Here is a 16,595-nt window from a genome sequence, read left to right as displayed (position 1 = left end):
CCATACGGGCCAGCCGCTTAGAAATATGTATCTGGAACAGTAAATTATAAAAGATGTGTGTGTTGCATGTCAGTATACATATGGTAACATCTACCCTTAGAGTACATGCCCTTAGTCGTATTAAAGCATAGTGAACACTTGATAACTCACCAATCTTAACAGTGGTAATAGACATAGCAGATAGCGAAATAACAGTCATCACATACAGTATGGTTAACCAAATACTAGAACTATCATTCCCCAAGATTTCCTGCATCTCACTTTTGCATTGTGAATTAGAGGTTGTATATATATGAGAAGGTTTGATCAGCTCTGCGGATCTACGAATTCCAACTTCACACAGATCCGCCAAAGCTAGCCTCCCAGAGCCCTGTCTCAGAGTCAATGGCACAAAAACATTAAACAGAACCACAATAAACAATATAACATATAACTTGAAAACATTTTTAACAGAGAAAACATTTGTTAAGCCCGTCACCATTTTCAAAGCTTAATGTAATGTTCACATGCAATGTAGTAACAAATCCCCTCAGTCTGTTCCATTTTGTTTTTCCGTTTTTAAATAGCTTTCCACAGCCTGAGGAGAGTGGAAGAATTTGGGGCCGTGGGCAGTCTGCAGCCGCAGCTTCGCAGGGAACAGCAACGCTACTTGCCGCCCCTGCTCATAGAGACGGGAACAAATGGGCACAAACTCCTTGCGCTGTCTCGTGACCTCTGAGAAGTCCTGAAACAACAGCAGCCTACTACCTTCGTAGATGACTTCCTTTTTTAATCTGTAGGCTCTGAGAATTCGTATCTTCTCCTGAAAGTTCAGACATTTAAATATGACCTGTCTCGGCTTTGTGTTGTTAGTCTCTAGACCACGTTCCGGGCCCACTCTATGTGCCCTCTCTACATCAATGGGGAGTATATCATGTGGAATGCCCAGGAGTTTCGGGAACACTAATGCAGTAAAAGCCAGGAGATCTTTGCCATTTACTTTCTCGGGTAGGCCTATTATTCGTAAATTATTACGTCGACTGCGATTCTCTAAGTCGTCTACTCTCTCTTGTAAAGCTTTGTTTTGACGTAGAATTTGTTGCAGAGAATTGCTTGTTTCAATCTGTCTGTCCTCGACATCAGATATTCTATTCTCACCCGTCGTGAGGCATGTTGAATATTGCCTAACCTCGCTGGTAAGTGTGTCTAAACCTGCCTGTAAGCTCTCCATTTTAGGTAAAAAGAAAGATTTGAGCTCTTTCATCAGTTGCCCCTTGTCCTCTGCATTAGTAGATTGTTCCATTGGATGTGGGGATATCTCAGCGCTTATTTCAGACTGGTGCCTGCTCTTTTTGTCCCCCATTTTATTTCTATGGGTCATAGCGGTTTCCTGGGGGGGTGTTAGTTTATAAAAATATTTATCCACTTTCATGTATAATACTAGTGTGAGGGTTTATGTGGGGGCACAATAGATGTATCTTACCGGAGTCAGTCACAGTATGTCCCAGCGGTCACAGATGAGGCGATGTTTTGGCCCTCTCCAGGATCTATTTCAGGTTGTTGTGGGGAGTAGGAGGGGGGAGCGCCCCTGCCGCTTAGCAATGTGTAAGGCAAGATGGTGTCAGGGCATTTTCGCACCTCAAAAAAGGTATCTGTCCAAGGCAGGGAGTCTGACCGCACTCGGCGGCACTTGTAAGTAATATCCACCTCCGCACCTGTAGCGATCTTTTCCTAGGTGGATCCAATTGTCTCCGCTTCTGCAATCTTTGTCTCAGGTTTATCCCTTTCCCCCGCTTGGTCTGTCAGTTAAATGTGCGGGTGGCTGGGGGGGGGGGGGCGGCTTCACACACCGCGGCTAAACCAAGATGTCGCTCTGGGATTAAAACAAAGAGGTAAAAAAAAGAACCTCTGTTGCGGCTGTGGCTTTGTCGTCTTTAATCCTCCTTCGGGTTTCCCCTGCACAGTTGATGGGAGAAGGTTCCGATCCGTCCCACCGCCTCACACCTATGCAGTGCTTGTATCGTCGGACTTGCAGCGGGGGTAGTTGTAACGAGCCTTTGCTTGAGATTGCCAGGTACCCAGTCGAACCAAGGCTAGATTGCACCCAGGCCTCAGGAGTGTAGAATATCCCCACGATAAGGGTGTTAGAGTAGGGTAAAAATATACTTATTTAGCTGTCAGCTCCGGAGCTCTCTCTCCAAGCTGCTTCCTCCTTGGCCCGCCCACCGGAAGTCCGAATAATTATTATTTTATATATATATCATACATACACTAAAAATAAAAATTCCCAGAGAAAAAAAATGAATGACACAGTACTGTGACGCAGTGCACTGCAAGAAAAAAATTACTTCGGAATCTGATTCTGTACAGAATACAGAACACTGTCGAAGGGAAAAAAAATCAATAGCTGTCACTGATTGTATTTGAGGCAAAGACAAATAGCTGAAAGAGGCACACAACTGCACTTTCCAAAAGCTCAAGTCAAAGTAATAAAAAATGACTGAGCTTCTCTTAGTCTCCCACCTCCTTGTGTTAGGTTAAAACTGGATTGGACTGGCCTGTATGGCATTTAATAATTTAGAAACAATTAAACCATTACACAGTTAGTAGTTGGAAAAAAATAGATATAAACACCCAAAGGGAAAAAACAATAAAAGACCACAAATATTGGAAAAAGTTGAGAAAGTAAAAACAGGATTAGGTGCGCTCAGATTGCCTTCAATGGAGGTGTTCTGATCTAAGATTTCTATATATTTTTTTTTATTGTAATTTTTTTATGAGGTTAAACAAAACATACAATGCATTTGAATGCTCTTCAGTTACAATATAAAACCATAGACATTGAGTATTCTACGTTGATTGATATAGGAAAAGCAAATGGAGAACGTGGGTTGTATGCTTCGCTCCAGAGCGTGTAATAGGAGAAAAGAATGACAGCTGGGTCAGCTCACAATCCAAGCCTATAATATAGTACTTTTAAGATTATTGAGTTCGCTATTAGTAATACTTTTAAAGTAATGATAAGCTGCTCTTCACTTATTTTTATTTATGTTCTATTATTATTTTTCATTTTTAAATGTTGAACTTTTAATAGAATTTAAAACTGCTAGAATTAGTTTATACTGGTGGTAACTATATGTATTTTTTAAATTATAATGTATCACATTTTATGTCAATAGTCCATTTCTGTTAGGAACCAGAATGGTTAATTAGGATGTAATTTTGTATCATTCCTATTTGACACATTGTGTGGTTCTCTGTTATTTACTCTAATTGGCTAATATTTGTGTCACTCAGATCTGAATAAAATATGTGTTGATATGTTAATTATTTTGTCCTAAGGACCTATAAGATTTCCCTTTTAGGTTATTTAAATGCAAGTTTTACCCTCAGTGAACATCTTGATAAAGGCCACCTGGGCCGAAACCGGTAGAGAACTCACTGTTATTTTGTTATTTGCTTGGAACATTTCATTAGTACTGTATCAAGGAGTGCTCGGCACAGATCACGTTATACCTAGTGATTGGCAGGATCTCACAGTACTACACATTTGACGCTGTCTATCAGGAAATCTACATTGTTTTATACAGACGCTGTCTGTTGGAAACCTTTACAGCCTTTGCATCATTTCAATACTTTAACAGACACTACTTGTGGGAAACTACGATTCAGTCTTGTTTCCAGGCCTGAGTGTATCTCGTCTCTGTCATTGCCTGTGCACATAGTAGAAACTGGTAATGAAAGGAGAGTGAGGACTTGAAATGTATGTTTGTCTTCATATGAAGCTCCCAAGGAGACAAAGGTCTGGGGGGTTCAGTGAAGAATCCCCAAGATTTTATCAGAGAGCGAATCCTCAGTAGGTTGAATTGAAATCTGATCGGGGCAGAAGTATTGTTGATTAGGCACTGTTGTGAGAGAGGTCCCTCCTCAGAAAAGAAGTCTGAGAGTGTGAGGCCTGAGAAAGTACTTCTCAGTGTGGAGCTCGAGAAAGGAAGGGCATAGGGTAGGCACCTAATGGAATGGATTGGGGAGGGATGAGGGGAAATCAGTTGCTGGTGGTGGAGATGAAGCCAGGTGTCTCTGCAGTGTGAGACTATTTTATTATGTAATTGAAAATTTGGCACATGATGAGGGAGTATCAATGAGAGGTCTGCCAAGGACATGTGGGCTGGTAAAGATGCCTGTTCTATTTCTAGCAAATGGGGGGTGATGGCAGTAGGGTGCCAGGCCGAGACATGGGAAATAATCGCCGCCTTATAATAGAGGCTAATATTAGGAAGTCCCAGTCCTCCTGAACCAAGGGGACGATGAAGAAGGGAAGTTGCAATTCTCGGGCATTTACCATTCCAAATGTATCTGTTAATCATTGCTTGGAATTTATTGAGTAAAGACACCGGGAATTTAATGGGAAGACATCTGAAAAAGTAGTTCAATTTGGGTATCTGCATCATCTTAACCACTGAGATCCTGCCTTGTTGCATCCAAGAGAGTAGAGGGTTAAATTTTCTGTTAGGATTGTTTTGATATGATGGGATAAAAATACTCCCAGGTGTTTTAGTCCATTTCGGGACCATTGGAAATTATAACGGCTAGATTTAGAGTTTTGTCGGTAACGACCCGCGTAGCTAACACTGGCTTTTTTTCGCCCGCACCTTTTAAATACCGCTGGTATTTAGAGTTCACAGAAGGGCTGCGTTAGGCTCCAAAAAGGGAGCGTATAGCATATTTACCGCCACTGCAACTCTCAATACAAGCGGTGCTTACGGACGCGGCCAGCTTCAAAAATGTGCTCGTGCACGATTCCCCCATAGGAAACAATGGGGCAGTTTGAGCTGAAAAAAAACCTAACACCTGCAAAAAAGCAGCGTTCAGCTCCTAACGCAGCCCCATTGTTTCCTATGGGAAAACACTTCCTATGTCTGCACCTAACACCCTAACATGTACCCCGAGTCTAAACACCCCTAACCTTACATTTATTAACCCCTAATCTGCCGCCCCCGCTATCGCTGACACCTGCATATTTTTTAACCCCTAATCTGCCGCTCCGTACACCGCCGCAACCTACGTTATCCCTATGAACCCCTAATCTGCCGCCCCTAACACCGCCAACCCCTATATTATATTTATTAACCCCTAATCTGCCCCCCACAACGTCGCCGCCAGCTACCTACAATAATTAACCCCTAATCTGCCGACCGGACCTCACCGCTACTATAATAAATGTATTAACCCCTAATCCACCTCACTAACCCTATAATAAATAGTATGAACCCCTGATCTACCCTCCCTAACATCGCTGACACCTAACTTCAAGCATTAACCACTAATCTGCCGACCGGACCTCACCGCTACTCTAATAAATTTATTAACCCCTAAAGCTAAGTCTAACCCTAACACTAACACCCCCTAAGTTAAATATAATTTAAATCTAACGAAATAAATTAACTCTTATTAAATAAATTATTCCTATTTAAAGCTAAATACTTACCTGTAAAATAAACCCTAATATAGCTACAATATACATTTTAATTATATTGTAGCTATTTTAGGGTTTATATTTATTTTACAGGCAACTTTGTATTTATTTTAACCAGGTACAATAGCTATTAAATAGTTATTAACTATTTAATACTACCTAGTTAAAATAATTACAAAATTACCTGTAAAATAAATCCTAACCTAAGTTACAATTAAACCTAACACTACACTAGCAATACATTAATTAAATAAAATACCTACAATTATCTACAATTAAACCTAACACTACACTATCAATAAATAAATTAAATAAACTACCTACAAATAAATACAATTAAATAAACTAACTAAAGTACAAAAAATAAAAAAAAGCTGTTACAAAAAATAAAAAAATTAATTACACACATAATAAAAACATTACAACAATTTTAAGCTAATTACACCTACTCTAAGCCCCCTAATAAAATAACAAAGCCCCCCAAAATAATAAAAAAATGCCCTACCCTATTCTAAAATTCTGAAAAAGGCCTTTTGCAGGGCATGCCCCAAAGAATTCAGCTCTTTTGCATGTAAAAAAAATCATACAATACCCCCCCAACATTACAACCCACCACCCACATACCCCTAATCTAACCCAAATCCCCCTTAAATAAACCTAACACTAAGCCCCTGAAGATCTTCCTACCTTGTGTTCACCATGCCAGGTATCACCGATCCGTCCAGGCTCCGAAATCTTCATCCAGGCCCAAGCGGGGGCTGGAGATCCATCATCCGGCTGAAGTTTTCTATCAAGCGGCGGCTGAAGAGGTCCAGAAGAGGCTCCAAAGTCTTCATCCTATCCGGGCAGAAGAGTAGATCCGGACCGGCAACCATCTTCTTCCAAGCGGCATCTTCTATCTTCATCCGATGATAAACAGCTCCATCTTGAAGACCTCCGGCGCGGATCCATCCTCTTCTTCCGACGTCCTAAGTCCGAATGAAGGTTCCTTTAAATGACGTCATCCAAGATTGCGTCCCTCGAATTCCGATTGGCTGATAGGATTCTATCAACCAATCGGAATTAAGGTAGGAAAAATCTGATTGGCTGATGGAATCAGCCAATCAGATTCAAGTTCAATCCGATTGGCTGATCCAATCAGCCAATCAGACTGAGCTCGCATTCTATTGGCTGATCGGAACAGCCAATAGAATGCAAGCTCAATCTGATTGGCTGATTCAATCAGCCAATCAGATTTTCCCTACCTTAATTCCGATTGGCTGATAGAATCCTATCAGCCAATCGGAATTCGAGGGAAGCCATCTTGGATGACGTCATTTAAAGGAACCTTCATTCGGACTTAGGATGTCGGAAGAAGAGGATGGATCCGCGCCGGAGGTCTTTAAGATGGAGCCGCTTGTCATCAAATGAAGATAGAAGATGCCGCTTGGAAGAAGATGGTTGCCGGTCCGGATCTACTCTTCTGCCCGGATAGGATGAAGACTTTGGAGCCTCTTCTGGACCTCTTCAGCCGCCGCTTCATAGAAGACTTCAGCCGGATGATGGATCTCCAGCCCCCGCTTTGGCTTGGATGAAGACTTCGGAGCCTGGAGCGATCGGTGATACCTGGCATGGTGAAGACAAGGTAGGAAGATCTTCAGGGGCTTAGTGTTAGGTTTATTTAAGGGGGGTTTGGGTTAGATTAGGGGTATGTGGGTGGTGGGTTGTAATGTTGGGGGGGTATTGTATGTTTTTTTTTTACAGGCAAAAGAGCTGAATTCTTTGGGGCATGCCCCGCAAAGGCCCTTTTCAGGGCTGGTAAGGTAAAGGAGCTTTTCAAATTTAAATTTTAGAATAGGGTAGGGCATTTTTTTATTTTGGGGGGCTTTGTTATTTTATTAGGGGGCTTAGAGTAGGTGTAATTAGCTTAAAATTGTTGTAATATTTTTTATTATGTTTGTAATTAATTTTTTTATTTTTTGTAACTTAGCTTTTTTTATTTTTTGTACTTTAGTTAGTTTATTTAATTGTATTTATTTGTAGGTAGTTTATTTAATTTATTTATTGATAGTGTAGTGTTAGGTTTAATTGTAGATAATTGTAGGTATTTTATTTAATTAATTTATTGCTAGTGTAGTGTTAGGTTTAATTGTAACTTAGGTTAGGATTTATTTTACAGGTAATTTTGTAATTATTTTAACTAGGTAGCTATTAAATAGTTAATAACTATTTAATAGCTATTGTACCTGGTTAAAATAAATACAAAGTTGCCTGTAAAATAAATATAAACCCTAAAATAGCTACAATATAATTATAATTTATAGTGTACCTATATTAGGGTTTATTTTCCAGGTAAGTATTTAGCTTTAAATAGGAATAATTTATTTAATAAGAGTTAATTTAATTCGTTAGAATAAAATTATATTTAACTTAGGGGGGTGTTAGTGTTAGGGTTAGACTTAGTTTTAGGGGTTAATACATTTATTATAGTAGCGGTGAGGTCCGGTCGGCAGATTAGGGGTTAATACTTGAAGTTAGGTGTCGGCGATGTTAGGGAGGGCAGATTAGGGGGATAATACTATTTATTATAGGGTTAGTGAGGCGGATTAGGGGTTAATAACTTTATTATAGTAGCGGTGAGGTCCGGTCGGCAGATTAGGGGTTAATAATTGTAGGTAGGTGGCGGCGACGTTGTGGGGGGCAGATTAGGGGTTAATAAATATAATATACGGGTTGGCGGTGTTAGGGGCAGCAGATTAGGGGTACATAGGGATAACGTAGGTTGCGGCGGTGTGCGGTCGGCCGATTAGGGGTTAAAATTTTTTATTAGAGTGGCGGCAATGTGGGGGGGGCCTCGGTTTAGGGGTACATAGGTAGTTTATGGGTGTTAGTGTACTTTAGAGCACAGTAGTTAAGAGCTTTATAAACCGGCGTTAGCCCAGAAAGCTCTTAACTCCTGACTTTTTTCTGCGGCTGGAGTTTTCTCGTTAGATTTCTAACGCTCACTTCAGCCATGACTCTAAATACCAGCGTTAGGTAGATCCCATTGAAAAGATAGGATACGCAAATGGCGTAGGTGGATCTGCGGTATGGAAAAATCGCGGCTGCAAAGTGAGCGTTAGACCCTTTCCTGACTGATTCTAAATACCAGCGGTAGCCCAAAACCAGCGTTAGGAGCCTATAATGCTGGTTTTGATGGCTAATGCCAAACTCTAAATCTAGCCGTAAGACTTTTTAAGGAAGTTCAGAGTATGTTCTGGCAGGTTCAGGGGGAAAGCCTCAGTTTTACTTATGTTCAGCTTATAGAAGGAGATATTACCAAAAATTTCTAAGTCAAATAGCGCTGGGAGAGAAGTTTCTGGGTCAGTGATGAACAAAATAAAATCTGCATACAGAGCCACTTTCTGAGGGGAGTCATGCAAGAGAAGGCCCTGCACTTGGATTTAGTGTCGGATTGCTGCCGCTAAATGCTCAATTGAGAGGGCAAATAATATTAGTGACAGAGGGCAGCCCTGTCTTTTCCCATTGTTTATAGTGATTAAGTCAGAGCAGAAGCCTTGACCTCTGACCCTGGCCTTGGGCAAGGAATATAGGGTTTGTATTGCTGTAAAAAAATTATCGGGGAGGCCAAAGGCCTTAAGGGTGGAAAACATGTACTCCCACATCACCCTGTCGAACGCCTTTTCTGCATCCATTGACAGGGAGAGGAGGAGGATTCCCATATCATGGACCTCGGAGAAGATGTTGAGGAGACGTCTGGTGTTATCAGATTCCTGTCTGCCCAGTATAAAACCTACCTGATCTGGGTTTACTAATGTTGAGAGATATTTATTGAGACGGGTGGCAAGAATTTTTGCGTAGAGCTTGATGTCTACATTAATTAGGGAGATTTGGCTATAACTCTCACATAATGTAAGGTCTTAACCTTCCTTTGGAATAGTGTAAATCGTCGCCTCCAAGAATTCAGGCCATAAGGAACCTTTGGTAAAGACTGCATTGTAAAGTCTTAGTAAGATTGGGGCTAACTGTTTTGAGAAGGTCTTATAAAAGAGTGAGGTAAACCCATCAGGGCCTGGGTCTTTATTTATTTGCAGGGACTTTATTGCTCTGTTAAGCTCCTCTATTGTGGGTGAGGATACAAGATTTTGGGCTTCTTCCTCAGACAGTGTCGGAATGTCTAGGGAAGCCAGGAACTTTATTGATTGATGTGAATTTATCAAGATTATATAGTGTGTCATAATAACTAGCAAATGCATTGGCTATTTTTCTAGGGGAAAATACTTGTCCAGACTTGGATTGTATTGTTTGAATGCATTGCTGCTGGGCACGAATGCAGAGTTTATGGAGTAATAGGCAGTCGGCTATATTGCTCTTATAGTAGTATAATTGTTTGAGGGCTAGGAGATTAGACTGGACTCTCTTTTCCCCTAAAGAGTTTATTTTAGATTTAATTAGGGCAATCTGTTTGGCCATCAGTCTGGTGGGAGCTGCTTTATTTGATCCATCCATTGTTCGGAGATCCGAATACAGTTGGGCAAGGGATTGCCCATGTAGTTTATGGTCCATAGCAGACTGTTTGATAAAATTGCCTCTGAGGAATGCCTTATCTGCTGCCCAGAGGGTAGGGTCATCCGTCTCTCCATTATCGTTGGATGCAAAAAAATCAGTGATAATCTTAGCTGTGGAGATTGAGGATGGTCCCGAGATTAGGGCAGGCACAAGCTTCTAGAAGGGGGGGCTAAATTGCGAAGGTAAAGTGAGGATCTCAAATGAAACCATATCATGGTCTGACCATGGACAAGGTGTAATTCTTGGGCGGGAGAGTTTGTCGATCAATGTAGAATGACACAGAAGATAGTCAATTCGGAAGTAACAGTGGTGTGGTTTTGAGTAGAATGTGTAATCTCTCTCTGAAGGAGAGAGACATCTCCAAGGGTCATACAATTTATATTGAAACATTAGGGACCGGAAGCAATGCGAGTGAGAAATAGCTGTCCTGTCTACCACTTTATGCGTCAAGGTCTTTTTATCTATCTTTTTTAATAAATATCTGAGCAGTAAACTCCTCTTGGTGGGCAAGTTTAAGCATTGTGCATTAAGAGTAGCCACTTTCAATGACATAGTGGAATAGAGTAAAGAAAAAAAAAAGTTAGGGTGGGGGGGGTCAGTTATCTATTAGCCCTTCTGAATTATGTCCTATTCCTCAGTTTATAACTGCAGTGGAATCAAAGTTAATTGAATTTGAAAAGGTCTGTGATATATTATACACTGCCAAAATGTGCTCTAATCTTGTAGTTGAGTAGAGCAGATAAGGTGGGGGGGGGAGGATGTCAAATGGAGTGAGTAGATGAAGGGCTAGGAGGGAGGACCCAGCCCCACTGAGCTATGTTATAGAAGGGGAAAATTGTCAATTATAACAGCAACTTAAAGTGAAAGTAAACTATACCAAATAACTATATATTTCATGAAAATACTTTAAAAAATACGTTAACTTTCATTCATAATTTTTTTTATTTTTTTATTTTTTTTTTTTATTTTACATAGAGATTATATGTTACAGGTCAGTGTGCTATCATTTCATGTTATATAGAGATTATATGTTATGGCTCAGTGTGCTATCATTTCATGTTACAACAGAATTTATGCTTACCTGATAAATTACTTTCTCCAACGGTGTGTCCGGTCCACGGCGCCATCCCCACCCGTGGGAACATCTCCCCCCCAACAGGAAACGGCAAAGAGCCCCAGCAAAGCCGGCCACACAGTCCCCCCCAGGCTCCGCCCACCCCAGTCACTCGACCGACGGACAGGAGGAAAAAATAGGAGAAACCATATGGTACCGTGGTGACTGTAGTTAGAGAAAATAATTCATCAGACCTGATTAAAAAACCAGGGCGGGCCGTGGACCGGACACACCGTTGGAGAAAGTAATTTATCAGGTAAGCATAAATTCTGTTTTCTCCAACCTTGGTGTGTCCGGTCCATGGCGCCATCCTTACTTGTGGGAACCAATACCAAAGCTTTAGGACACGGATGAAGGGAGGGAGCAAATCAGGTTACCTAAACGGAAGGCACCACGGCTTGCAAAACCTTTCTCCCAAAAATAGCCTCCGAAGAAGCAAAAGTATCGAATTTGTAAAATTTGGCAAAAGTGTGCAGTGAAGACCAAGTCGCTGCCTTACATATCTGATCAACAGAAGCCTCGTTCTTGAAGGCCCATGTGGAAGCCACAGCCTTAGTGGAGTGAGCTGTGATTCTTTCAGGAGGCTGCCGTCCAGCAGTCTCGTAAGCCAATCGGATGATGCTTTTAAGCCAAAAGGAAAGAGAGGTAGAAGTCGCTTTTTGACCTCTCCTTTTACCAGAATAGACGACAAACAGAGAAGATGTTTGTCTGAAATCTTTTGTAGCTTCTAAATAGAATTTTAGAGCACGGACTACGTCCAAATTGTGTAACAAACGTTCCTTCTTTGAAACTGGATTCGGACACAAAGAAGGTACAACTATCTCCTGGTTAATATTTTTGTTAGAAACAACCTTTGGAAGAAAACCAGGCTTAGTACGCAAAACCACCTTATCTGCATGAAACACCAGATAGGGCGGAGAACACTGCAGAGCAGATAACTCTGAAACTCTTCTAGCAGAAGAAATAGCAACCAAAAACAAAACTTTCCAAGATAACAACTTAATATCTATGGAATGTAGAGGTTCAAACGGAACCCCTTGAAGAACTGAAAGAACTAGATTTAAACTCCAGGGAGGAGTCAAAGGTCTGTAAACAGGCTTGATCCTAACCAGAGCCTGAACAAATGCTTGAACATCTGGCACAGCTGCCAGTCGTTTGTGTAGTAAGACAGATAAAGCAGAAATCTGTCCTTTTAGAGAACTCGCAGATAATCCTTTATCCAAACCTTCTTGCAGAAAGGAAAGAATCTTAGGAATTTTTATCTTATTCCATGGGAATCCTTTAGATTCACATCAGCAGATATATCTTTTCCATATTTTATGATAAATCTTTCTAGTTACCGGTTTTCTTGCCTGAACCAGAGTATCTATCACAGAATCTGAAAACCCACGCTTTGATAGAATCAAGCGTTCAATCTCCAAGCCGTCAGCTGGAGGGAGACCAGATTTGGATGTTCGAATGGACCCTGAACAAGAAGGTCCTGTCTCAAAGGTAGCTTCCATGGTGGAACCGATGACATATTCACCAGGTCTGCATACCAAGTCCTGCGTGGCCACGCAGGAGCTATCAAGATCACCGAGGCCCTCTACTGTTTGATCCTGGCTACCAGCCTGGGAATGAGAGGAAACGGTGGGAACACATAAGCTAGGTTGAAGGTCCAAGGTGCTACTAGTGCATCCACTAGAGTCACTTTGGGATCCCTGGATCTGCACCCGTAGCAAGGAACCTTGAAGTTCTGACGAGACGCCATCAGATCCATGTCTGGAATGCCCCAAAATTGAGTCAACTGGGCAAAGATCTCTGGGTGGAGTTCCCACTCCCCCGGATGGAATGTCTGACGACTCAGATAATCCGCTTCCCAGTTTTCCACACCTGGGATGTGGATCGCAGATAGATGGCAGGAGTGATCCTCCGCCCATTGTATTATTTTGGTCACTTCTTTCATCGCCAGGGAACTCCTTGTTCCCCCCTGATGATTGATATACGCAACAGTCGTCATGTTGTCTGATTGGAATCTTATGAATCTGGCCATTGCAAGCTGAGGCCAAGCCCTGAGAGCATTGAATATCGCTCTTAGTTCCAGAATGTTTATCGGGAGAAGAGACTCTTCCCGAGACCATAGTCCCTGAGCTTTCAGGGATTCCCAGACCGCGCCCCAGCCCACTAGACTGGCGTCGGTCGTGACAATCCGTCTCTCCATTATCGTTGGATGCAAAAAAATCAGTGATAATCTTAGCTGTGGAGATTGAGGATGGTCCCGAGATTAGGGCAGGCACAAGCTTCTAGAAGGGGGGGCTAAATTGCGAAGGTAAAGTGAGGATCTCAAATGAAACCATATCATGGTCTGACCATGGACAAGGTGTAATTCTTGGGCGGGAGAGTTTGTCGATCAATGTAGAATGACACAGAAGATAGTCAATTCGGAAGTAACAGTGGTGTGGTTTTGAGTAGAATGTGTAATCTCTCTCTGAAGGAGAGAGACATCTCCAAGGGTCATACAATTTATATTGAAACATTAGGGACCGGAAGCAATGCGAGTGAGAAATAGCTGTCCTGTCTACCACTTTATGCGTCAAGGTCTTTTTATCTATCTTTTTTAATAAATATCAGTTATCTATTAGCCCTTCTGAATTATGTCCTATTCCTCAGTTTATAACTGCAGTGGAATCAAAGTTAATTGAATTTGAAAAGGTCTGTGATATATTATACACTGCCAAAATGTGCTCTAATCTTGTAGTTGAGTAGAGCAGATAAGGTGGGGGGGGGGGAGGATGTCAAATGGAGTGAGTAGATGAAGGGCTAGGAGGGAGGACCCAGCCCCACTGAGCTATGTTATAGAAGGGGAAAATTGTCAATTATAACAGCAACTTAAAGTGAAAGTAAACTATACCAAATAACTATATATTTCATGAAAATACTTTAAAAAATATGTTAACTTTCATTCATAATTTTTTAATAAACTTGTTTAAAATCCTACTTTGGTACCTTTGAAGCCACTATACTTGTTCGACGTTCCTCCGCCCGCATGAAAAAAATGTTTTGGTTGTGTGGTGACGAATACCTCTAGATCAAATTAATTGGTCCCCCAGTGGCATCTCAAACTGTTCTGTCTACGCCCCCGGGTTGAAGTGTGCATGCGGCAATCACAGAATTTCCTACTTGCGCGTTCAAGATAGCCGCATGCGCATCTCAATGAAAAGGAAATTCCTTTGACTTACGTAACAGCATTCAGTAACTAGTGAGTCATATAGAGCAATAGATGCAGCTTTTATATTTTAATTATATGCTATTCATGTGTTTATTCATATCATAAAAATTGTAATATTTCTCATTTACGATTGAAAAAAATAAAATGTATTGGATACTAATCAAACATTTCACATTACATTTTTTTTGATCACTGTATAATATGTATCTGAGTGGAGAGGGTATTATTGCGCATGCGCAAAAAAATTGTCTGCACGAGAGCGAGGACGGCTCAATACATATACAGCGGGTGGGACCGCTCTTACGTATTACACTAGAAATGCAGGAAGCTAGCAGGGGGTGGAGGAACATAACAAAAGGTACCAAAAATAAAGGATAAATATTTTTAAATTATACACGATTATAAAGAAAAAACTTAGCGACTATATAGTTTTAGATTTGGTGACTGCATAGCATAATTCACATTTCTTAAAATTGACTTTCACTTTAAATTAGTCATTCTTCAATATAACAGCATAGTAACAATAATGAGCACCACAGTAACATAATACCAATACAAAGCAAAACAAAACTGGAACCTTGTTTACTCTGATTTCCTGTCAGCTTCTGTTGATGTGTGAAATGAGCTTTATTACCAAATCCCAGGATACTCATATAGCTAGCTACTCACCTTAGGACTGAAAGAAGTTACCTGAGAGCCTAATATCAATGGGGAAGTGGTTCCTAGGGGGACAGGGAAGCCCTGGGATGGGTTAAAGGAATAGGAAGGGAATGGGCTAGGAAGTGGAAGGGGAGAGGGCATCTTAGGGGAGGAGCGGAAGGGCATGGAAGGGCCTTTGTGATTCAAAACTGTCTCCCCGAATTCCAAAGATATATGGGTAAGTGACCATTTAGGTTGGAATAATAGTATTAAATTCTCACTAACATGAGCCGTCTCCCAGTTCCCTGGGAGCGGGGAAAGGGGGACGAGCCGGGGTATGGGGTGGAGGGCTTCTAAATACGGTACAAAGCCAATTTGAATGTTATCGGTTAAAGGGATAGGTCAATCCACTATGTAGTAAAACTGACCCATACCTAGTTGCAATACTCCTGTCTTAAGTGTAACTGCAACCTGTAAAGGATAACTGGTCATTAATACATTTTAATACAGAAACAATAGTGAATTGATAAAACAAAGTGTATCTCATATTTCCCATGATGTGGGTTGAACAGTGTGGCAGGTATAATAGGATCCTTGCGAGTTGGATATTGAACATAGGGGGAGATTCAGGGAACTGGAAAGTTTTTAGAGTAAGAGGGATGTTTAGGGGACATAAGGGAGAGCGGGAGAGAGGGTTGAGGCTTAAGGATGAGGGGTATGGGACATAGGAGAGTGGAGACCAAAGATTGTATGGGCATGGAATTGGCGGCATAGGTCAGTAGTCCCAGCAAAGTGGGCTTCTGCCACACTGCCCACCCACCACTATAGAAGAGAACCATGACCAAGGAAAAGATACAGAGGCCTATAGAGGCATAACATAAGGTAGCTTCAGAACATCAAAAAGGATACTTGGAAGTTCAGAGTAAGTTGTGGCGGGCCATCTGGGTAAGCTGACCATGTCCCATGATATCAACCCCCAAGAGCCAGCAGGCTGCAGTTTAAGAAAAGGCTGAAACTCCCATGGATGTTAAAGTCACTCAACCTCTTGTGCTGATGACAATGTTTGTTTCCTAGATATCAGTTGTGAGCCTTTCATCTTTGTCCTTGGGGGAAGTTGTTTCCACAACAGAGCATCCACCCTTAGATTAGACACCCTTGTGTCGGGAGGAGGGGGTAAGGGCTGAGACTGGAGTAGGTCCCATCTGGAGAGAAGTTCCCTGGTCTGGTCTGGGGAGGTAATTATGTGCTGGACCTAATCTTTAGTGACAAACAGTCTAACTGGGAAGCCCGAGCAGTATTTAGTTCCTTTACTCCTCAGAATCCTGGTAAAGTCTTGGTAGGTCTTCTTCTGTTGTAATGTGTACGGGGAGAGAGCAGGAAAAATTTGCAATTGCTTGAATTTTGTGGATTTAAGGGATCCTGAATTTACAGCCCTGAGGAACTTCTCTCTGAAAGTGTAGTAGCGGAGCCTCACTACCACATTCCTCGGTTTGTCATCAGATATAGCCCTCAGTCTGACGGCCCAGGGTGCCCTGTCTATGAGGGATTCCTGGTCTTGCAGGGTGCCCAGAACTGTGGTGAAGAGCTCCTGTAGATAAGCCTGGAGGTCTTTTGGTGAGAGATTACGGAAT

This window comes from Bombina bombina, chromosome 5 (assembly GCF_027579735.1).
Source record: "Bombina bombina isolate aBomBom1 chromosome 5, aBomBom1.pri, whole genome shotgun sequence".
NCBI classification, from domain to species: domain Eukaryota; kingdom Metazoa; phylum Chordata; class Amphibia; order Anura; family Bombinatoridae; genus Bombina; species Bombina bombina.
This window is presented reverse-complemented; position numbering follows the sequence as displayed.